The sequence below is a fragment of the Acomys minous genome (assembly GCF_964271855.1).
Source record: "Acomys minous genome assembly, chromosome: 18".
Taxonomy (NCBI): Eukaryota; Metazoa; Chordata; class Mammalia; order Rodentia; family Muridae; genus Acomys; species Acomys minous.
The window spans coordinates 70,676,838-70,701,689 of record NC_140501.1 but is presented as its reverse complement, the minus strand read 5'-3'; positions in this window follow the sequence as shown (position 1 = coordinate 70,701,689).

Sequence of the window (24,852 nt, the reverse complement as noted above, 5' to 3'; positions counted from 1 at the left end):
GTGTTCCCATTTCCTTAGAAACAGTGTATTTGCTGGGAGAAAAGTGCATTACTGTGCCCTTTGACCATTCAGCAAAGACAAGTGTAGAAGCACAGCGCTAGCAGAAACGACCGTTTCTCGACGTTTTCTAACTCAGGGAATAAGTTGCACACTTCGCAGATGCATTTGAGCAACTTCGTAAGAAGCGGGTTTTTTGCCTAAAGAGAAGTGCTTTAGAACGCGCTAGTTTTGCCTATTTGCGCAGTAGTACAGATTCTGAGTATGTAACTGGGTTTGATGAAATCAGCATTTCTCTTGCTTCCATGTGCGTGGGGAAGCTCAGTTTTCGTCACAGTAGCTCCCACAAGTGTCTCCTCAGCGTGTTCCCATTTCCTTAGAAACAGTGTATTTGCTGGGAGAAAAGTGCATTCCTGTGCCCTTTGACCGTTCAGCAAAGACATGTGTAGAAGCACAGCGCTAGCAGAAACGACCGTTTCTCGACGTTTTCTAACTCAGGGAACAAGTTGCACACTTCGCAGATGCATTTGAGCAACTTCGTAAGAAGCGGGTTTTTTGCCTAAAGAGACGTGCTTTAGAACGCGCTAGTTTTGCCTATTTGCGCAGTAGTACAGATTCTGAGTATGTAACTGGGTTTGATGAAATCAGCATTTCTCTTGCTTCCATGTGCGTGGGGAAGCTCAGTTTTCGTCACAGTAGCTCCCACAAGTGTCTCCTCAGCGTGTTCCCATTTCCTTAGAAACAGTGTATTTGCTGGGAGAAAAGTGCATTCCTGTGCCCTTTGACCGTTCAGCAAAGACAAGTGTAGAAGCACAGCGCTAGCAGAAACGACCGTTTCTCGACGTTTTCTAACTCAGGGAACAAGTTGCACACTTCGCAGATGCATATGAGCAACTTCGTAAGAAGCGGGTTTTTTGCCTAAAGAGACGTGCTTTAGAACGCGCTAGTTTTGCCTATTTGCACAGTAGTACAGATTCTGAGTATGTAACTGGGTTTGATGAAATCAGCATTTCTCTTGCTTCCCTGTGCGTAGGGAAGCTCAGTTTTAGTCACAGTAGCTCCCACAAGTGTCTCCTCAGCGTGTTCCCATTTCCTTAGAAACAGTGTATTTGCTGGGAGAAAAGTGCATTACTGTGCCCTTTGACCATTCAGCAAAGACAAGTGTAGAAGCACAGCGCTAGCAGAAAGACCGTTTCTCGACGTTTTCTAACTCAGGGAACAAGTTACACACTTCGCAGATGCATTTGAGCAACTTCGTAAGAAGCGGGTTTTTTGCCTAAAGAGACGTGCTTTAGAACGCGCTAGTTTTGACTATTTGCGCAGTAGTACAGATTCTGAGTATGTAACTGGGTTTGATGAAATCAGCATTTCTCTTGCTTCCATGTGCGTGGGGAAGCTCAGTTTTCGTCACAGTAGCTCCCACAAGTGTCTCCTCAGCGTGTTCCCATTTCCTTAGAAACAGTGTATTTGCTGGGAGAAAAGTGCATTCCTGTGCCCTTTGACCGTTCAGCAAAGACATGTGTAGAAGCACAGCGCTAGCAGAAACGACCGTTTCTCGACGTTTTCTAACTCAGGGAACAAGTTGCACACTTCGCAGATGCATTTGGGCAACTTTGTAAGCAGCGGGGTTTTTGCCTAAAGAGACGTGCTTTAGAACGCGCTAGTTTTGCCTATTTGCGCAGTAGTACAGATTCTGAGTATGTAACTGGGTTTGATGAAATCAGCATTTCTCTTGCTTCCCTGTGAGTAGGGAAGCTCAGTTTTAGTCACAGTAGCTCCCACAAGTGTCTCCTCAGCGTGTTCCCATTTCCATAGAAACAGTGTATTTGCTGGGAGAAAAGTGCATTACTGTGCCCTTTCACCGTTCAGCAAAGACATGTGTAGAAGCACAGCGCTAGCAGAAACGACCGTTTCTCGACGTTTTCTAACTCAGGGAACAAGTTGCACACTTCGCAGATGCATTTGGGCAACTTCGTAAGAAGCGGGTTTTTTGCCTAAAGAGACGTGCTTTAGAACGCGCTATTTTTGCCTATTTGGGCAGTAGTACAGATTCTGAGTATGTAACTGGGCTTGATGAAATCAGCATTTCTCTTGCTTCCCTGTGAGTAGGGAAGCTCAGTTTTAGTCACAGTAGCTCCCACAAGTGTCTCCTCAGCGTGTTCCCATTTCCTTAGAAACAGTGTATTTGCTGGGAGAAAAGTGCATTACTGTGCCCTTTCACCGTTCAGCAAATACATGTGTAGAAGCACAGCGCTAGCAGAAACGACCGTTTCTCGACGTTTTCTAACTCAGGGAACAAGTTGCACACTTCGCAGATGCATTTGAGCAACTTCGTAAGAAGCGGGTTTTTTGCCTATAGAGATGTGCTTTAGAACGCGCTAGTTTTGCCTATTTGCGCAGTAGTACCGATTCTGAGTATGTAACTGGGTTTGATGAAATCAGCATTTCTCTTGCTTCCCTGTGCGTGGGGAAGCTCAGTTTTAGTCACAGTAGCTCCCACAAGTGTCTCCTCAGCGTGTTCCCATTTCCTTAGAAACAGTGTATTTGCTGGGAGAAAAGTGCATTACTGTGCCCTTTGACCATTCAGCAAAGACAAGTGTAGAAGCACAGCGCTAGCAGAAACGACCGTTTCTCGACGTTTTCTAACTCAGGGAACAAGTTGCACACTTCGCAGATGCATTTGAGCAACTTCGTAAGAAGCGGGTTTTTTCCTAAAGAGACGTGCTTTAGAACGCGCTAGTTTTGACTATTTGCGCAGTAGTACAGATTCTGAGTATGTAACTGGGTTTGATGAAATCAGCATTTCTCTTGCTTCCATGTGCGTGGGGAAGCTCAGTTTTCGTCACAGTAGCTCCCACAAGTGTCTCCTCAGCGTGTTCCCATTTCCTTAGAAACAGTGTATTTGCTGGGAGAAAAGTGCATTCCTGTGCCCTTTGACCGTTCAGCTAAGACATGTGTAGAAGCACAGCGCTAGCAGAAACGACCGTTTCTCGACGTTTTCTAACTCAGGGAACAAGTTGCACACTTCGCAGATGCATTTGAGCAACTTCGTAAGAAGCGGGTTTTTTGCCTAAAGAGACGTGCTTTAGAACGCGCTAGTTTTGCCTATTTGTGCAGTAGTACAGATTCTGAGTATGTAACTGGGTTTGATGAAATCAGCATTTCTCTTGCTTCCCTGTGAGTAGGGAAGCTCAGTTTTAGTCACAGTAGCTCCCACAAGTGTCTCCTCAGCGTGTTCCCATTTCCTTAGAAACAGTGTATTTGCTGGGAGAAAAGTGCATTACTGTGCCCTTTCACCGTTCAGCAAATACATGTGTAGAAGCACAGCGCTAGCAGAAACGACCGTTTCTCGACGTTTTCTAACTCAGGGAACAAGTTGCACACTTCGCAGATGCATTTGAGCAACTTCGTAAGAAGCGGGTTTTTTGCCTATAGAGATGTGCTTTAGAACGCGCTAGTTTTGCCTATTTGCGCAGTAGTACCGATTCTGAGTATGTAACAGGGTTTGATGAAATCAGCATTTCTCTTGCTTCCCTGTGCGTGGGGAAGCTCAGTTTTAGTCACAGTAGCTCCCACAAGTGTCTCCTCAGCGTGTTCCCATTTCCTTAGAAACAGTGTATTTGCTGGGAGAAAAGTGCATTCCTCTGCCCTTTGACCGTTCAGCAAAGACATGTGTAGAAGCACAGCGCTAGCAGAAACGACCGTTTCTCGACATTTTCTAATTCAGGGAACAAGTTGCACACTTCGCAGATGCATTTGGGCAACTTCGTAAGAAGCGGGTTTTTTGCCTAAAGAGACGTGCTTTAGAACGCGCTAGTTTTGCCTATTTGCGCAGTAGTACAGATTCTGAGTATGTAACTGGGTTTGATGAAATCAGCATTTCTCTTGTTTCCCTGTGCGTAGGGAAGCTCAGTTTTAGTCACAGTAGCTCCCACAAGTGTCTCCTCAGCGTGTTCCCATTTCCTTAGAAACAGTGTATTTGCTGGGAGAAAAGTGCATTACTGTGCCCTTTGACCATTCAGCAAAGACAAGTGTAGAAGCACAGCGCTAGCAGAAACGACCGTTTCTCGACGTTTTCTAACTCAGGGAATAAGTTGCACACTTCGCAGATGCATTTGAGCAACTTCGTAAGAAGCGGGTTTTTTGCCTAAAGAGAAGTGCTTTAGAACGCACTAGTTTTGCCTATTTGCGCAGTAGTACAGATTCTGAGTATGTAACTGGGTTTGATGAAATCAGCATTTCTCTTGCTTCCATGTGCGTGGGGAAGCTCAGTTTTCGTCACAGTAGCTCCCACAAGTGTCTCCTCAGCGTGTTCCCATTTCCTTAGAAACAGTGTATTTGCTGGGAGAAAAGTGCATTCCTGTGCCCTTTGACCGTTCAGCAAAGACATGTGTAGAAGCACAGCGCTAGCAGAAACGACCGTTTCTCGACGTTTTCTAACTCAGGGAACAAGTTGCACACTTCGCAGATGCATTTGAGCAACTTCGTAAGAAGCGGGTTTTTTGCCTAAAGAGACGTGCTTTAGAACGCGCTAGTTTTGCCTATTTGCGCAGTAGTACAGATTCTGAGTATGTAACTGGGTTTGATGAAATCAGCATTTCTCTTGCTTCCCTGTGCGTAGGGAAGCTCAGTTTTAGTCACAGTAGCTCCCACAAGTGTCTCCTCAGCGTGTTCCCATTTCCTTAGAAACAGTGTATTTGCTGGGAGAAAAGTGCATTACTGTGCCCTTTGACCATTCAGCAAAGACAAGTGTAGAAGCACAGCGCTAGCAGAAAGACCGTTTCTCGACGTTTTCTAACTCAGGGAACAAGTTACACACTTCGCAGATGCATTTGAGCAACTTCGTAAGAAGCGGGTTTTTTGCCTAAAGAGACGTGCTTTAGAACGCGCTAGTTTTGACTATTTGCGCAGTAGTACAGATTCTGAGTATGTAACTGGGTTTGATGAAATCAGCATTTCTCTTGCTTCCATGTGCGTGGGGAAGCTCAGTTTTCGTCACAGTAGCTCCCACAAGTGTCTCCTCAGCGTGTTCCCATTTCCTTAGAAACAGTGTATTTGCTAGGAGAAAAGTGCATTCCTGTGCCCTTTGACCGTTCAGCAAAGACATGTGTAGAAGCACAGCGCTAGCAGAAACGACCGTTTCTCGACGTTTTCTAACTCAGGGAACAAGTTGCACACTTCGCAGATGCATTTGGGCAACTTTGTAAGCAGCGGGTTTTTTGCCTAAAGAGACGTGCTTTAGAACGCGCTAGTTTTGCCTATTTGCGCAGTAGTACAGATTCTGAGTATGTAACTGGGTTTGATGAAATCAGCATTTCTCTTGCTTCCCTGTGAGTAGGGAAGCTCAGTTTTAGTCACAGTAGCTCCCACAAGTGTCTCCTCAGCGTGTTCCCATTTCCATAGAAACAGTGTATTTGCTGGGAGAAAAGTGCATTCCTGTGCCCTTTGACCGTTCAGCAAAGACATGTGTAGAAGCACAGCGCTAGCAGAAACGACCGTTTCTCGACGTTTTCTAACTCAGGGAACAAGTTGCACACTTCGCAGATGCATTTGGGCAACTTCGTAAGAAGCGGGTTTTTTGCCTAAAGAGACGTGCTTTAGAACGCGCTATTTTTGCCTATTTGGGCAGTAGTACAGATTCTGAGTATGTAACTGGGCTTGATGAAATCAGCATTTCTCTTGCTTCCCTGTGAGTAGGGAAGCTCAGTTTTAGTCACAGTAGCTCCCACAAGTGTCTCCTCAGCGTGTTCCCATTTCCTTAGAAACAGTGTATTTGCTGGGAGAAAAGTGCATTACTGTGCCCTTTCACCGTTCAGCAAAGACATGTGTAGAAGCACAGCGCTAGCAGAAACGACCGTTTCTCGACGTTTTCTAACTCAGGGAACAAGTTGCACACTTCGCAGATGCATTTGAGCAACTTCGTAAGAAGCGGGTTTTTTGCCTATAGAGATGTGCTTTAGAACGCGCTAGTTTTGCCTATTTGCGCAGTAGTACCGATTCTGAGTATGTAACTGGGTTTGATGAAATCAGCATTTCTCTTGCTTCCCTGTGCGTGGGGAAGCTCAGTTTTAGTCACAGTAGCTCCCACAAGTGTCTCCTCAGCGTGTTCCCATTTCCTTAGAAACAGTGTATTTGCTGGGAGAAAAGTGCATTACTGTGCCCTTTGACCATTCAGCAAAGACAAGTGTAGAAGCACAGCGCTAGCAGAAATGACCGTTTCTCGACGTTTTCTAACTCAGGGAACAAGTTGCACACTTCGCAGATGCATTTGAGCAACTTCGTAAGAAGCGGGTTTTTTCCTAAAGAGACGTGCTTTAGAACGCGCTAGTTTTGACTATTTGCGCAGTAGTACAGATTCTGAGTATGTAACTGGGTTTGATGAAATCAGCATTTCTCTTGCTTCCATGTGCGTGGGGAAGCTCAGTTTTCGTCACAGTAGCTCCCACAAGTGTCTCCTCAGCGTGTTCCCATTTCCTTAGAAACAGTGTATTTGCTGGGAGAAAAGTGCATTCCTGTGCCCTTTGACCGTTCAGCTAAGACATGTGTAGAAGCACAGCGCTAGCAGAAACGACCGTTTCTCGACGTTTTCTAACTCAGGGAACAAGTTGCACACTTCGCAGATGCATTTGAGCAACTTCGTAAGAAGCGGGTTTTTTGCCTAAAGAGACGTGCTTTAGAACGCGCTAGTTTTGCCTATTTGTGCAGTAGTACAGATTCTGAGTATGTAACTGGGTTTGATGAAATCAGCATTTCTCTTGCTTCCCTGTGAGTAGGGAAGCTCAGTTTTAGTCACAGTAGCTCCCACAAGTGTCTCCTCAGCGTGTTCCCATTTCCTTAGAAACAGTGTATTTGCTGGGAGAAAAGTGCATTACTGTGCCCTTTCACCGTTCAGCAAATACATGTGTAGAAGCACAGCGCTAGCAGAAACGACCGTTTCTCGACGTTTTCTAACTCAGGGAACAAGTTGCACACTTCGCAGATGCATTTGAGCAACTTCGTAAGAAGCGGGTTTTTTGCCTATAGAGATGTGCTTTAGAACGCGCTAGTTTTGCCTATTTGCGCAGTAGTACCGATTCTGAGTATGTAACAGGGTTTGATGAAATCAGCATTTCTCTTGCTTCCCTGTGCGTGGGGAAGCTCAGTTTTAGTCACAGTAGCTCCCACAAGTGTCTCCTCAGCGTGTTCCCATTTCCTTAGAAACAGTGTATTTGCTGGGAGAAAAGTGCATTCCTCTGCCCTTTGACCGTTCAGCAAAGACATGTGTAGAAGCACAGCGCTAGCAGAAACGACCGTTTCTCGACATTTTCTAATTCAGGGAACAAGTTGCACACTTCGCAGATGCATTTGGGCAACTTCGTAAGAAGCGGGTTTTTTGCCTAAAGAGACGTGCTTTAGAACGCGCTAGTTTTGCCTATTTGCGCAGTAGTACAGATTCTGAGTATGTAACTGGGTTTGATGAAATCAGCATTTCTCTTGTTTCCCTGTGTGTAGGGAAGCTCAGTTTTAGTCACAGTAGCTCCCACAAGTGTCTCCTCAGCGTGTTCCCATTTCCTTAGAAACAGTGTATTTGCTGGGAGAAAAGTGCATTACTGTGCCCTTTGACCATTCAGCAAAGACAAGTGTAGAAGCACAGCGCTAGCAGAAACGACCGTTTCTCGACGTTTTCTAACTCAGGGAATAAGTTGCACACTTCGCAGATGCATTTGAGCAACTTCGTAAGAAGCGGGTTTTTTGCCTAAAGAGAAGTGCTTTAGAACGCACTAGTTTTGCCTATTTGCGCAGTAGTACAGATTCTGAGTATGTAACTGGGTTTGATGAAATCAGCATTTCTCTTGCTTCCATGTGCATGGGGAAGCTCAGTTTTCGTCACAGTAGCTCCCACAAGTGTCTCCTCAGCGTGTTCCCATTTCCTTAGAAACAGTGTATTTGCTGGGAGAAAAGTGCATTCCTGTGCCCTTTGACCGTTCAGCAAAGACATGTGTAGAAGCACAGCGCTAGCAGAAACGACCGTTTCTCGACGTTTTCTAACTCAGGGAACAAGTTGCACACTTCGCAGATGCATTTGAGCAACTTCGTAAGAAGCGGGTTTTTTGCCTAAAGAGACGTGCTTTAGAACGCGCTAGTTTTGCCTATTTGCGCAGTAGTACAGATTCTGAGTATGTAACTGGGTTTGATGAAATCAGCATTTCTCTTGCTTCCCTGTGCGTAGGGAAGCTCAGTTTTAGTCACAGTAGCTCCCACAAGTGTCTCCTCAGCGTGTTCCCATTTCCTTAGAAACAGTGTATTTGCTGGGAGAAAAGTGCATTACTGTGCCCTTTGACCATTCAGCAAAGACAAGTGTAGAAGCACAGCGCTAGCAGAAAGACCGTTTCTCGACGTTTTCTAACTCAGGGAACAAGTTACACACTTCGCAGATGCATTTGAGCAACTTCATAAGAAGCGGGTTTTTTGCCTAAAGAGACGTGCTTTAGAACGCGCTAGTTTTGACTATTTGCGCAGTAGTACAGATTCTGAGTATGTAACTGGGTTTGATGAAATCAGCATTTCTCTTGCTTCCATGTGCGTGGGGAAGCTCAGTTTTCGTCACAGTAGCTCCCACAAGTGTCTCCTCAGCGTGTTCCCATTTCCTTAGAAACAGTGTATTTGCTAGGAGAAAAGTGCATTCCTGTGCCCTTTGACCGTTCAGCAAAGACATGTGTAGAAGCACAGCGCTAGCAGAAACGACCGTTTCTCGACGTTTTCTAACTCAGGGAACAAGTTGCACACTTCGCAGATGCATTTGGGCAACTTTGTAAGCAGCGGGTTTTTTGCCTAAAGAGACGTGCTTTAGAACGCGCTAGTTTTGCCTATTTGCGCAGTAGTACAGATTCTGAGTATGTAACTGGGTTTGATGAAATCAGCATTTCTCTTGCTTCCCTGTGAGTAGGGAAGCTCAGTTTTAGTCACAGTAGCTCCCACAAGTGTCTCCTCAGCGTGTTCCCATTTCCATAGAAACAGTGTATTTGCTGGGAGAAAAGTGCATTACTGTGCCCTTTCACCGTTCAGCAAAGACATGTGTAGAAGCACAGCGCTAGCAGAAACGACCGTTTCTCGACGTTTTCTAACTCAGGGAACAAGTTGCACACTTCGCAGATGCATTTGGGCAACTTCGTAAGAAGCGGGTTTTTTGCCTAAAGAGACGTGCTTTAGAACGCGCTATTTTTGCCTATTTGGGCAGTAGTACAGATTCTGAGTATGTAACTGGGCTTGATGAAATCAGCATTTCTCTTGCTTCCCTGTGAGTAGGGAAGCTCAGTTTTAGTCACAGTAGCTCCCACAAGTGTCTCCTCAGCGTGTTCCCATTTCCTTAGAAACAGTGTATTTGCTGGGAGAAAAGTGCATTACTGTGCCCTTTCACCGTTCAGCAAAGACATGTGTAGAAGCACAGCGCTAGCAGAAACGACCGTTTCTCGACGTTTTCTAACTCAGGGAACAAGTTGCACACTTCGCAGATGCATTTGAGCAACTTCGTAAGAAGCGGGTTTTTTGCCTATAGAGATGTGCTTTAGAACGCGCTAGTTTTGCCTATTTGCGCAGTAGTACCGATTCTGAGTATGTAACTGGGTTTGATGAAATCAGCATTTCTCTTGCTTCCCTGTGCGTGGGGAAGCTCAGTTTTAGTCACAGTAGCTCCCACAAGTGTCTCCTCAGCGTGTTCCCATTTCCTTAGAAACAGTGTATTTGCTGGGAGAAAAGTGCATTACTGTGCCCTTTGACCATTCAGCAAAGACAAGTGTAGAAGCACAGCGCTAGCAGAAATGACCGTTTCTCGACGTTTTCTAACTCAGGGAACAAGTTGCACACTTCGCAGATGCATTTGAGCAACTTCGTAAGAAGCGGGTTTTTTCCTAAAGAGACGTGCTTTAGAACGCGCTAGTTTTGACTATTTGCGCAGTAGTACAGATTCTGAGTATGTAACTGGGTTTGATGAAATCAGCATTTCTCTTGCTTCCATGTGCGTGGGGAAGCTCAGTTTTCGTCACAGTAGCTCCCACAAGTGTCTCCTCAGCGTGTTCCCATTTCCTTAGAAACAGTGTATTTGCTGGGAGAAAAGTGCATTCCTGTGCCCTTTGACCGTTCAGCTAAGACATGTGTAGAAGCACAGCGCTAGCAGAAACGACCGTTTCTCGACGTTTTCTAACTCAGGGAACAAGTTGCACACTTCGCAGATGCATTTGAGCAACTTCGTAAGAAGCGGGTTTTTTGCCTAAAGAGACGTGCTTTAGAACGCGCTAGTTTTGCCTATTTGTGCAGTAGTACAGATTCTGAGTATGTAACTGGGTTTGATGAAATCAGCATTTCTCTTGCTTCCCTGTGAGTAGGGAAGCTCAGTTTTAGTCACAGTAGCTCCCACAAGTGTCTCCTCAGCGTGTTCCCATTTCCTTAGAAACAGTGTATTTGCTGGGAGAAAAGTGCATTACTGTGCCCTTTCACCGTTCAGCAAATACATGTGTAGAAGCACAGCGCTAGCAGAAACGACCGTTTCTCGACGTTTTCTAACTCAGGGAACAAGTTGCACACTTCGCAGATGCATTTGAGCAACTTCGTAAGAAGCGGGTTTTTTGCCTATAGAGATGTGCTTTAGAACGCGCTAGTTTTGCCTATTTGCGCAGTAGTACAGATTCTGAGTATGTAACAGGGTTTGATGAAATCAGCATTTCTCTTGCTTCCCTGTGCGTGGGGAAGCTCAGTTTTAGTCACAGTAGCTCCCACAAGTGTCTCCTCAGCGTGTTCCCATTTCCTTAGAAACAGTGTATTTGCTGGGAGAAAAGTGCATTCCTCTGCCCTTTGACCGTTCAGCAAAGACATGTGTAGAAGCACAGCGCTAGCAGAAACGACCGTTTCTCGACATTTTCTAATTCAGGGAACAAGTTGCACACTTCGCAGATGCATTTGGGCAACTTCGTAAGAAGCGGGTTTTTTGCCTAAAGAGACGTGCTTTAGAACGCGCTAGTTTTGCCTATTTGCGCAGTAGTACAGATTCTGAGTATGTAACTGGGTTTGATGAAATCAGCATTTCTCTTGTTTCCCTGTGCGTAGGGAAGCTCAGTTTTAGTCACAGTAGCTCCCACAAGTGTCTCCTCAGCGTGTTCCCATTTCCTTAGAAACAGTGTATTTGCTGGGAGAAAAGTGCATTCCTGTGCCCTTTGACCGTTAAGAAAAGACATGTGTAGAAGCACAGCGCTAGCAGAAACGACCGTTTCTCGACGTTTTCTAACTCAGGGAACAAGGTGCACACTTCGCAGATGCATTTGAGCAACTTCGTAAGAAGCTGGTTTTTTGCCTAAAGGGACGTGCTTTACAACGCGCTCGTTTTTACTATTTGCGCAGTAGTACAGATTCTGAGTATGTAACTGGGTTTGATGAAATCAGCATTTCTCTTGCTTCCATGTGCGTGGGGAAGCTCAGTTTTCGTCACAGTAGCTCCCACAAGTGTCTCCTCAGCGTGTTCCCATTTCCTTAGAAACAGTGTATTTGCTGGGAGAAAAGTGCATTCCTGTGCCCTTTGACCGTTCAGCAAAGACATGTGTAGAAGCACAGCGCTAGCAGAAACGACCGTTTCTCGACGTTTTCTAACTCAGGGAACAAGTTGCACACTTCGCAGATGCATTTGAGCAACTTCGTAAGAAGCGGGTTTTTTGCCTAAAGAGACGTGCTTTAGAACGCGCTATTTTTGCCTATTTGCGCAGTAGTACAGATTCTGAGTATGTAACTGGGTTTGATGAAATCAGCATTTCTCTTGCTTCCCTGTGAGTAGGGAAGCTCAGTTTTAGTCACAGTAGCTCCCACAAGTGTCTCCTCAGCGTGTTCCCATTTCCTTAGAAACAGTGTATTTGCTGGGAGAAAAGTGCATTACTGTGCCCTTTCACCGTTCAGCAAAGACATGTGTAGAAGCACAGCGCTAGCAGAAACGACCGTTTCTCGACGTTTTCTAACTCAGGGAACAAGTTGCACACTTCGCAGATGCATTTGGGCAACTTTGTAAGAAGCGGGTTTTTTGCCTATAGAGACGTGCTTTAGAACGCGCTAGTTTTGCCTATTTGCGCAGTAGTACAGATTCTGAGTATGTAACTGGGTTTGATGAAATCAGCATTTCTCTTGCTTCCCTGTGCGTAGGGAAGCTCAGTTTTAGTCACAGTAGCTCCCACAAGTGTCTCCTCAGCGTGTTCCCATTTCCTTAGAAACAGTGTATTTGCTGGGAGAAAAGTGCATTCCTGTGCCCTTTGACCGTTCAGCAAAGACATGTGTAGAAGCACAGCGCTAGCAGAAACGACCGTTTCTCGACGTTTTCTAACTCAGGGAACAAGTTGCACACTTCGCAGATGCATTTGAGCAACTTCGTAAGAAGCGGGTTTTTTGCCTAAAGAGACGTGCTTTAGAACGCGCTAGTTTTGCCTATTTGCATAGTAGTACAGATTCTAAGTATGTAACTGGGTTTGATGAAATCAGCATTTCTCTTGCTTCCATGTGCGTAGGGAAGCTCAGTTTTAGTCACAGTAGCTCCCACAAGTGTCTCCTCAACGTGTTCCCATTTCCTTAGAAACAGTGTATTTGCTGGGAGAAAAGTGCATTCCTGTGCCCTTTGACCATTCATCAAAGACATGTGTAGAAGCACAGCACTAGCAGAAACGACCGTTTCTTGACGTTTTCTAACTCAGGGAACAAGGTGCACACTTCGCAGATGCATTTGAGCAACTTCGTAAGAAGCTGGTTTTTTGCCTAAAGGGACGTGCTTTAGAACGCGCTAGTTTTGCCTATTTGCGCAGTAGTACAGATTCTGAGTATGTAACTGGGTTTGATGAAATCAGCATTTCTCTTGCTTCCATGTGCTTGGGGAAGCTCAGTTTTCGTCACAGTAGCTCCCACAAGTGTCTCCTCAGCGTATTCCCATTTCCTTAGAAACAGTGTATTTGCTGGGAGAAAAGTGCATTCCTGTGCCCTTTGACCGTTCAGCAAAAACATGTGTAGAAGCACAGCGCTAGCAGAAACGACCGTTTCTCGACGTTTTCTAACTCAGGTAACAAGTTGCACACTTCGCAGATGCATTTGAGCAACTTCGTAAGAAGCGGGTTTTTTGCCTAAAGAGACGTGCTTTAGAACGCGCTAGTTTTGCCTATTTGCGCAGTAGTACAGATTCTGAGTATGTAACTGGGTTTGATGAAATCAGCATTTCTCTTGCTTCCCTGTGCGTAGGGAAGCTCAGTTTTAGTCACAGTAGCTCCCACAAGTGTCTCCTCAGCGTGTTCCCATTTCCTTAGAAACAGTGTATTTGCTGGGAGAAAAGTGCATTACTGTGCCCTTTCACCGTTCAGCAAAGACATGTGTAGAAGCACAGCGCTAGCAGAAACGACCGTTTCTCGACGTTTTCTAACTCAGGGAACAAGTTGCACACTTCACAGATGCATTTGAGCAACTTCGTAAGAAGCTGGTTTTTTGCCTAAAGGGACGTGCTTTAGAACGCGCTAGTTTTGCCTATTTGCGCAGTAGTACAGATTCTGAGTATGTAACTGGGTTTGATGAAATCAGCATTTCTCTTGCTTCCATGTGCGTGGGGAAGCTCAGTTTTCGTCACAGTAGCTCCCACAAGTGTCTCCTCAGCGTGTTCCCATTTCCTTAGAAACAGTGTATTTGCTGGGAGAAAAGTGCATTCCTGTGCCCTTTGACCGTTCAGCAAAAACATGTGTAGAAGCACAGCGCTAGCAGAAACGACCGTTTCTCGACGTTTTCTAACTCAGGTAACAAGTTGCACACTTCGCAGATGCATTTGAGCAACTTCGTAAGAAGCGGGTTTTTTGCCTAAAGAGACGTGCTTTAGAACGCGCTAGTTTTGCCTATTTGCGCAGTAGTACAGATTCTGAGTATGTAACTGGGTTTGATGAAATCAGCATTTCTCTTGCTTCCCTGTGAGTAGGGAAGCTCAGTTTTAGTCACAGTAGCTCCCACAAGTGTCTCCTCAGCGTGTTCCCATTTCCTTAGAAACAGTGTATTTGCTGGGAGAAAAGTGCATTACTGTGCCCTTTTACCGTTCAGCAAAGACATGTGTAGAAGCACAGCGCTAGCAGAAACGACCGTTTCTCGACGTTTTCTAACTCAGGGAACAAGTTGCACACTTCGCAGATGCATTTGAGCAACTTCGTAAGAAGCGGGTTTTTTGCCTATAGAGACGTGCTTTAGAACGCGCTAGTTTTGCCTATTTGCACAGTAGTACAGATTCTGAGTATGTAACTGGGTTTGATGAAATCAGCATTTCTCTTGCTACCTTGTGCGTAGGGAAGCTCAGTTTTAGTCACAGTAGCTCCCACAAGTGTCTCCTCAGCGTGTTCCCATTTCCTTAGAAACAGTGTATTTGCTGGGAGAAAAGTGCATTACTGTGCCCTTTCACCGTTCAGCAAAGACATGTGTAGAAGCACAGCGCTAGCAGAAACGACCGTTTCTCGACGTTTTCTAACTCAGGGAACGAGTTCACACTTTGCAGATGCATTTGGGCAACTTCGTAAGAAGCGGGTTTTTTGCCTAAAGAGACGTGCTTTAGAACGCGCTAGTTTTGCCTATTTGCGCAGTAGTACAGATTCTGAGTATGTAACTGGGTTTGATGAAATCAGCATTTCTCTTGCTTCCCTGTGCGTGGGGAAGCTCAGTTTTAGTCACAGTAGCTCCCACAAGTGTCTCCTCAGCGTGTTCCCATTTCCTTGGAAACAGTGTATTTGCTGGGAGAAAAGTGCATTACTGTGCCCTTTGACCGTTCAGCAAAGACATGTGTAGAAGCACAACGCTAGAAGAAACGACCGTTTCTCGACGTTTTCTAACTCAGGGAACAAGTTGCACACTTCGCAGATGCATTTGAGCAACTTCGTAAGAAGCGGGTTTTTTGCCTAAAGAGACGTGCTTTAGAACGCGCTAGTTTTGCCTATTTGCACAGTAGTACAGATTCTAAGTATGTAACTGGGTTTGATGAAATCAGCATTTCTCTTGCTTCCCTGTGCGTAGGGAAGCTCAGTTTTAGTCACAGTAGCTCCCACAAGTGTCTCCTCAACGTGTTCCCATTTCCTTTGAAACAGTGTATTTGCTGGGAGAAAAGTGCATTTCTGTGCCCTTTGACCATTCATCAAAGACATGTATAGAAGCACAGCGCTAGCAGAAACGACCGTTTCTCGACGTTTTCTAACTCAGGGAACAAGTTGCACACTTCGCAGATGCATTTGAGCAACTTCGTAAGAAGCTGGTTTTTTGCCTAAAGGGACGTGCTTTAGAACGCGCTCGTTTTGACTATTTGCGCAGTAGTACAGATTCTGAGTATGTAACTGGGTTTGATGAAATCAGCATTTCTCTTGCTTCCATGTGCGTGGGGAAGCTCAGTTTTCGTCACAGTAGCTCCCACAAGTGTCTCCTCAGCGTGTTCCCATTTCCTTAGAAACAGTGTATTTGCTGGGAGAAAAGTGCATTCCTGTGCCCTTTCACCGTTCAGCAAAGACATGTGTAGAAGCACAGCGCTAGCAGAAACGACCGTTTCTCGACGTTTTCTAACTCAGGTAACAAGTTGCACACTTCGCAGATGCATTTGAGCAACTTCGTAAGAAGCGGGTTTTTTGCCTAAAGAGACGTGCTTTAGAACGCGCTAGTTTTGCCTATTTGCGCAGTAGTACAGATTCTGAGTATGTAACTGGGTTTGATGAAATCAGCATTTCTCTTGCTTCCCTGTGAGTAGGGAAGCTCAGTTTTAGTCACAGTAGCTCCCACAAGTGTCTCCTCAGCGTGTTCCCATTTCCTTAAAAACAGTGTATTTGCTGGGAGAAAAGTGCATTACTGTGCCCTTTCACCGTTCAGCAAAGACATGTGTAGAAGCACAGCGCTAGCAGAAACGACCGTTTCTCGACGTTTTCTAACTCAGGGAACAAGTAGCACACTTCGCAGATGCATTTGAGCAACTTTGTAAGAAGCGGGTTTTTTGCCTATAGAGACGTGCTTTAGAGCGCGCTAGTTTTGCCTGTTTGCGCAGTAGTACAGATTCTGAGTATGTAACTGGGTTTGATGAAATCAGCATTTCTCTTGCTTCCCTGTGCGTATGGAAGCTCAGTTTTAGTCACAGTAGCTCCCACAAGTGTCTCCTCAACGTGTTCCCATTTCCTTAGAAACAGTGTATTTGCTGGGAGAAAAGTGCATTTCTGTGCCCTTTCACCGTTCAGCAAGGACATGTGTAGAAGGACAGCGCTAGCAGAAACGACCGTTTCTCGACGTTTTCTAACTCAGGGAACAAGTTGCACACTTCGCAGATGCATTTGAGCAACTTCGTAAGAAGCGGGTTTTTTGCCTATAGAGACGTGCTTTAGAACGCGCTAGTTTTGCCTATTTGCGCAGTAGTACAGATTCTGAGTATGTAACTGGGTTTGATGAAATCAGCATTTCTCTTGCTTCCCTGTGAGTAGGGAAGCTCAGTTTTAGTCACAGTAGCTCCCACAAGTGTCTCCTCAGCGTGTTCCCATTTCCTTAGAAACAGTGTATTTGCTGGGAGAAAAGTGCATTACTGTGCCCTTTTACCGTTCAGCAAAGACATGTGTAGAAGCACAGCGCTAGCAGAAACGACCGTTTCTCGACGTTTTCTAACTCAGGGAACAAGTTGCACACTTCGCAGATGCATTTGAGCAACTTCGTAAGAAGCGGGTTTTTTGCCTATAGAGACGTGCTTTAGAACGCGCTAGTTTTGCCTATTTGCACAGTAGTACAGATTCTGAGTATGTAACTGGGTTTGATGAAATCAGCATTTCTCTTGCTACCTTGTGCGTAGGGAAGCTCAGTTTTAGTCACAGTAGCTCCCACAAGTGTCTCCTCAGCGTGTTCCCATTTCCTTAGAAACAGTGTATTTGCTGGGAGAAAAGTGCATTACTGTGCCCTTTTACCGTTCAGCAAAGACATGTGTAGAAGCACAGCGCTAGCAGAAACGACCGTTTCTCGACGTTTTCTAACTCAGGGAACAAGTTGCACACTTCGCAGATGCATTTGAGCAACTTCGTAAGAAGCGGGTTTTTTGCCTATAGAGACGTGCTTTAGAACGCGCTAGTTTTGCCTATTTGCACAGTAGTACAGATTCTGAGTATGTAACTGGGTTTGATGAAATCAGCATTTCTCTTGCTACCTTGTGCGTAGGGAAGCTCAGTTTTAGTCACAGTAGCTCCCACAAGTGTCTCCTCAGCGTGTTCCCATTTCCTTAGAAACAGTGTATTTGCTGGGAGAAAAGTGCATTACTGTGCCCTTTTACCGTTCAGCAAAGACATGTGTAGAAGCACAGCGCTAGCAGAAACGACCGTTTCTCGACGTTTTCTAACTCAGGGAACAAGTTGCACACTTCGCAGATGCATTTGAGCAACTTCGTAAGAAGCGGGTTTTTTGCCTATAGAGACGTGCTTTAGAACGCGCTAGTTTTGCCTATTTGCACAGTAGTACAGATTCTGAGTATGTAACTGGGTTTGATGAAATCAGCATTTCTCTTGCTACCTTGTGCGTAGGGAAGCTCAGTTTTAGTCACAGTAGCTCCCACAAGTGTCTCCTCAGCGTGTTCCCATTTCCTTAGAAACAGTGTATTTGCTGGGAGAAAAGTGCATTACTGTGCCCTTTTACCGTTCAGCAAAGACATGTGTAGAAGCACAGCGCTAGCAGAAACGACCGTTTCTCGACGTTTTCTAACTCAGGGAACAAGTTGCACACTTCGCAGATGCATTTGAGCAACTTCGTAAGAAGCGGGTTTTTTGCCTATAGAGACGTGCTTTAGAACGCGCTAGTTTTGCCTATTTGCACAGTAGTACAGATTCTGAGTATGTAACTGGGTTTGATGAAATCAGCATTTCTCTTGCTACCTTGTGCGTAGGGAAGCTCAGTTTTAGTCACAGTAGCTCCCACAAGTGTCTCCTCAGCGTGTTCCCATTTCCTTAGAAACAGTGTATTTGCTGGGAGAAAAGTGCATTACTGTGCCCTTTTACCGTTCAGCAAAGACATGTGTAGAAGCACAGCGCTAGCAGAAACGACCGTTTCTCGACGTTTTCTAACTCAGGGAACAAGTTGCACACTTCGCAGATGCATTTGAGCAACTTCGTAAGAAGCGGGTTTTTTGCCTATAGAGACGTGCTTTAGAACGCGCTAGTTTTGCCTATTTGCACAGTAGTACAGATTCTGAGTATGTAACTGGGTTTGATGAAATCAGCATTTCTCTTGCTACCTTGTGCGTAGGGAAGCTCAGTTTTAGTCACAGTAGCTCCCACAAGTGTCTCCTCAGCGTGTTCCCATTTCCTTAGAAACAGTGTATTTGCTGGGAGAAAAGTGCATTACTGTGCCCTTTCACCGTTCAGCAAAGACATGTGTAGAAGCACAGCGCTAGCAGAAACGACCGTTTCTCGACGTTTTCTAACTCAGGGAACGAGTTCACACTTTGCAGATGCATTTGGGCAACTTCGTAAGAAGCGGGTTTTTTGCCTAAAGAGACGTGCTTTAGAACGCGCTAGTTTTGCCTATTTGCGCAGTAGTACAGATTCTGAGTATGTAACTGGGTTTGATGAAATCAGCATTTCTCTTGCTTCCCTGTGCGTGGGGAAGCTCAGTTTTAGTCACAGTAGCTCCCACAAGTGTCTCCTCAGCGTGTTCCCATTTCCTTGGAAACAGTGTATTTGCTGGGAGAAAAGTGCATTACTGTGCCCTTTGACCGTTCAGCAAAGACATGTGTAGAAGCACAACGCTAGAAGAAACGACCGTTTCTCGACGTTTTCTAACTCAGGGAACAAGTTGCACACTTCGCAGATGCATTTGAGCAACTTCGTAAGAAGCGGGTTTTTTGCCTAAAGAGACGTGCTTTAGAACGCGCTAGTTTTGCCTATTTGCACAGTAGTACAGATTCTAAGTATGTAACTGGGTTTGATGAAATCAGCATTTCTCTTGCTTCCCTGTGCGTAGGGAAGCTCAGTTTTAGTCACAGTAGCTCCCACAAGTGTCTCCTCAACGTGTTCCCATTTCCTTAGAAACAGTGTATTTGCTGGGAGAAAAGTGCATTTCTGTGCCCTTTGACCATTCATCAAAGACATGTATAGAAGCACAGCGCTAGCAGAAACGACCGTTTCTCGACGTTTTCTAACTCAGGGAACAAGTTGCACACTTCGCAGATGCATTTGAGCAACTTCGTAAGAAGCTGGTTTTTTGCCTAAAGGGACGTGCTTTAGAACGCGCTCGTTTTGACTATTTGCGCAGTAGTACAGATTCTGAGTATGTAACTGGGTTTGATGAAATCAGCATTTCTCTTGCTTCCATGTGCGTGGGGAAGCTCAGTTTTCGTCACAGTAGCTCCCACAAGTGTCTCCTCAGCGTGTTCCCATTTCCTTAGAAACAGTGTATTTGCTGGGAGAAAAGTGCATTCCTGTGCCCTTTCACCGTTCAGCAAAGACATGTGTAGAAGCACAGCGCTAGCAGAAACGACCGTTTCTCGACGTTTTCTAACTCAGGTAACAAGTTGCACACTTCGCAGATGCATTTGAGCAACTTCGTAAGAAGCGGGTTTTTTGCCTAAAGAGACGTGCTTTAGAACGCGCTAGTTTTGCCTATTTGCGCAGTAGTACAGATTCTGAGTATGTAACTGGGTTTGATGAAATCAGCATTTCTCTTGCTTCCCTGTGAGTAGGGAAGCTCAGTTTTAGTCACAGTAGCTCCCACAAGTGTCTCCTCAGCGTGTTCCCATTTCCTTAAAAACAGTGTATTTGCTGGGAGAAAAGTGCATTACTGTGCCCTTTCACCGTTCAGCAAAGACATGTGTAGAAGCACAGCGCTAGCAGAAACGACCGTTTCTCGACGTTTTCTAACTCAGGGAACAAGTAGCACACTTCGCAGATGCATTTGAGCAACTTTGTAAGAAGCGGGTTTTTTGCCTATAGAGACGTGCTTTAGAGCGCGCTAGTTTTGCCTGTTTGCGCAGTAGTACAGATTCTGAGTATGTAACTGGGTTTGATGAAATCAGCATTTCTCTTGCTTCCCTGTGCGTATGGAAGCTCAGTTTTAGTCACAGTAGCTCCCACAAGTGTCTCCTCAACGTGTTCCCATTTCCTTAGAAACAGTGTATTTGCTGGGAGAAAAGTGCATTTCTGTGCCCTTTCACCGTTCAGCAAGGACATGTGTAGAAGGACAGCGCTAGCAGAAACGACCGTTTCTCGACGTTTTCTAACTCAGGGAACAAGTTGCACACTTCGCAGATGCATTTGAGCAACTTCGTAAGAAGCGGGTTTTTTGCCTATAGAGACGTGCTTTAGAACGCGCTAGTTTTGCCTATTTGCGCAGTAGTACAGATTCTGAGTATGTAACTGGGTTTGATGAAATCAGCATTTCTCTTGCTTCCCTGTGAGTAGGGAAGCTCAGTTTTAGTCACAGTAGCTCCCACAAGTGTCTCCTCAGCGTGTTCCCATTTCCTTAGAAACAGTGTATTTGCTGGGAGAAAAGTGCATTACTGTGCCCTTTTACCGTTCAGCAAAGACATGTGTAGAAGCACAGCGCTAGCAGAAACGACCGTTTCTCGACGTTTTCTAACTCAGGGAACAAGTTGCACACTTCGCAGATGCATTTGAGCAACTTCGTAAGAAGCGGGTTTTTTGCCTATAGAGACGTGCTTTAGAACGCGCTAGTTTTGCCTATTTGCACAGTAGTACAGATTCTGAGTATGTAACTGGGTTTGATGAAATCAGCATTTCTCTTGCTACCTTGTGCGTAGGGAAGCTCAGTTTTAGTCACAGTAGCTCCCACAAGTGTCTCCTCAGCGTGTTCCCATTTCCTTAGAAACAGTGTATTTGCTGGGAGAAAAGTGCATTACTGTGCCCTTTTACCGTTCAGCAAAGACATGTGTAGAAGCACAGCGCTAGCAGAAACGACCGTTTCTCGACGTTTTCTAACTCAGGGAACAAGTTGCACACTTCGCAGATGCATTTGAGCAACTTCGTAAGAAGCGGGTTTTTTGCCTATAGAGACGTGCTTTAGAACGCGCTAGTTTTGCCTATTTGCACAGTAGTACAGATTCTGAGTATGTAACTGGGTTTGATGAAATCAGCATTTCTCTTGCTACCTTGTGCGTAGGGAAGCTCAGTTTTAGTCACAGTAGCTCCCACAAGTGTCTCCTCAGCGTGTTCCCATTTCCTTAGAAACAGTGTATTTGCTGGGAGAAAAGTGCATTACTGTGCCCTTTCACCGTTCAGCAAAGACATGTGTAGAAGCACAGCGCTAGCAGAAACGACCGTTTCTCGACGTTTTCTAACTCAGGGAACGAGTTCACACTTTGCAGATGCATTTGGGCAACTTCGTAAGAAGCGGGTTTTTTGCCTAAAGAGACGTGCTTTAGAACGCGCTAGTTTTGCCTATTTGCGCAGTAGTACAGATTCTGAGTATGTAACTGGGTTTGATGAAATCAGCATTTCTCTTGCTTCCCTGTGCGTGGGGAAGCTCAGTTTTAGTCACAGTAGCTCCCACAAGTGTCTCCTCAGCGTGTTCCCATTTCCTTGGAAACAGTGTATTTGCTGGGAGAAAAGTGCATTACTGTGCCCTTTGACCGTTCAGCAAAGACATGTGTAGAAGCACAACGCTAGAAGAAACGACCGTTTCTCGACGTTTTCTAACTCAGGGAACAAGTTGCACACTTCGCAGATGCATTTGAGCAACTTCGTAAGAAGCGGGTTTTTTGCCTAAAGAGACGTGCTTTAGAACGCGCTAGTTTTGCCTATTTGCACAGTAGTACAGATTCTAAGTATGTAACTGGGTTTGATGAAATCAGCATTTCTCTTGCTTCCCTGTGCGTAGGGAAGCTCAGTTTTAGTCACAGTAGCTCCCACAAGTGTCTCCTCAACGTGTTCCCATTTCCTTAGAAACAGTGTATTTGCTGGGAGAAAAGTGCATTTCTGTGCCCTTTGACCATTCATCAAAGACATGTATAGAAGCACAGCGCTAGCAGAAACGACCGTTTCTCGACGTTTTCTAACTCAGGGAACAAGTTGCACACTTCGCAGATGCATTTGAGCAACTTCGTAAGAAGCTGGTTTTTTGCCTAAAGGGACGTGCTTTAGAACGCGCTCGTTTTGACTATTTGCGCAGTAGTACAGATTCTGAGTATGTAACTGGGTTTGATGAAATCAGCATTTCTCTTGCTTCCATGTGCGTGGGGAAGCTCAGTTTTCGTCACAGTAGCTCCCACAAGTGTCTCCTCAGCGTGTTCCCATTTCCTTAGAAACAGTGTATTTGCTGGGAGAAAAGTGCATTCCTGTGCCCTTTCACCGTTCAGCAAAGACATGTGTAGAAGCACAGCGCTAGCAGAAACGACCGTTTCTCGACGTTTTCTAACTCAGGGAACAAGTTGCACACTTCGCAGATGCATTTGAGCAACTTCGTAAGAAGCGGGTTTTTTGCCTAAAGAGACGTGCTTTAGAACGCGCTAGTTTTGCCTATTTGCGCAGTAGTACAGATTCTGAGTATGTAACTGGGTTTGATGAAATCAGCATTTCTCTTGCTTCCCTGTGAGTAGGGAAGCTCAGTTTTAGTCACAGTAGCTCCCACAAGTGTCTCCTCAGCGTGTTCCCATTTCCTTAAAAACAGTGTATTTGCTGGGAGAAAAGTGCATTACTGTGCCCTTTCACCGTTCAGCAAAGACATGTGTAGAAGCACAGCGCTAGCAGAAACGACCGTTTCTCGACGTTTTCTAACTCAGGGAACAAGTAGCACACTTCGCAGATGCATTTGAGCAACTTTGTAAGAAGCGGGTTTTTTGCCTATAGAGACGTGCTTTAGAGCGCGCTAGTTTTGCCTGTTTGCGCAGTAGTACAGATTCTGAGTATGTAACTGGGTTTGATGAAATCAGCATTTCTCTTGCTTCCCTGTGCGTATGGAAGCTCAGTTTTAGTCACAGTAGCTCCCACAAGTGTCTCCTCAACGTGTTCCCATTTCCTTAGAAACAGTGTATTTGCTGGGAGAAAAGTGCATTTCTGTGCCCTTTGACCATTCATCAAAGACATGTGTAGAAGCACAGCGCTAGCAGAAACGACCGTTTCTCGACGTTTTCTAACTCAGGTAACAAGTTGCACACTTCGCAGATGCATTTGAGCAACTTCGTAAGAAGCGGGTTTTTTGCCTAAAGAGACGTGCTTTAGAACGCGCTAGTTTTGCCTATTTGCGCAGTAGTACAGATTCTGAGTATGTAACTGGGTTTGATGAAATCAGCATTTCTCTTGCTTCCCTGTGAGTAGGGAAGCTCAGTTTTAGTCACAGTAGCTCCCACAAGTGTCTCCTCAGCGTGTTCCCATTTCCTTAGAAACAGTGTATTTGCTGGGAGAAAAGTGCATTACTGTGCCCTTTCACCGTTCAGCAAGGACATGTGTAGAAGGACAGCGCTAGCAGAAACGACCGTTTCTCGACGTTTTCTAACTCAGGGAACAAGTTGCACACTTCGCAGATGCATTTGAGCAACTTCGTAAGAAGCGGGTTTTTTGCCTATAGAGACGTGCTTTAGAACGCGCTAGTTTTGCCTATTTGCGCAGTAGTACAGATTCTGAGTATGTAACTGGGTTTGATGAAATCAGCATTTCTCTTGCTTCCCTGTGAGTAGGGAAGCTCAGTTTTAGTCACAGTAGCTCCCACAAGTGTCTCCTCAGCGTGTTCCCATTTCCTTAGAAACAGTGTATTTGCTGGGAGAAAAGTGCATTACTGTGCCCTTTTACCGTTCAGCAAAGACATGTGTAGAAGCACAGCGCTAGCAGAAACGACCGTTTCTCGACGTTTTCTAACTCAGGGAACAAGTTGCACACTTCGCAGATGCATTTGAGCAACTTCGTAAGAAGCGGGTTTTTTGCCTATAGAGACGTGCTTTAGAACGCGCTAGTTTTGCCTATTTGCACAGTAGTACAGATTCTGAGTATGTAACTGGGTTTGATGAAATCAGCATTTCTCTTGCTACCTTGTGCGTAGGGAAGCTCAGTTTTAGTCACAGTAGCTCCCACAAGTGTCTCCTCAGCGTGTTCCCATTTCCTTAGAAACAGTGTATTTGCTGGGAGAAAAGTGCATTACTGTGCCCTTTTACCGTTCAGCAAAGACATGTGTAGAAGCACAGCGCTAGCAGAAACGACCGTTTCTCGACGTTTTCTAACTCAGGGAACAAGTTGCACACTTCGCAGATGCATTTGAGCAACTTCGTAAGAAGCGGGTTTTTTGCCTATAGAGACGTGCTTTAGAACGCGCTAGTTTTGCCTATTTGCACAGTAGTACAGATTCTGAGTATGTAACTGGGTTTGATGAAATCAGCATTTCTCTTGCTACCTTGTGCGTAGGGAAGCTCAGTTTTAGTCACAGTAGCTCCCACAAGTGTCTCCTCAGCGTGTTCCCATTTCCTTAGAAACAGTGTATTTGCTGGGAGAAAGGTGCATTACTGTGCCCTTTCACCGTTCAGCAAAGACATGTGTAGAAGCACAGCGCTAGCAGAAACGACCGTTTCTCGACGTTTTCTAACTCAGGGAACGAGTTCACACTTTGCAGATGCATTTGGGCAACTTCGTAAGAAGCGGGTTTTTTGCCTAAAGAGACGTGCTTTAGAACGCGCTAGTTTTGCCTATTTGCGCAGTAGTACAGATTCTGAGTATGTAACTGGGTTTGATGAAATCAGCATTTCTCTTGCTTCCCTGTGCGTGGGGAAGCTCAGTTTTAGTCACAGTAGCTCCCACAAGTGTCTCCTCAGCGTGTTCCCATTTCCTTGGAAACAGTGTATTTGCTGGGAGAAAAGTGCATTACTGTGCCCTTTGACCGTTCAGCAAAGACATGTGTAGAAGC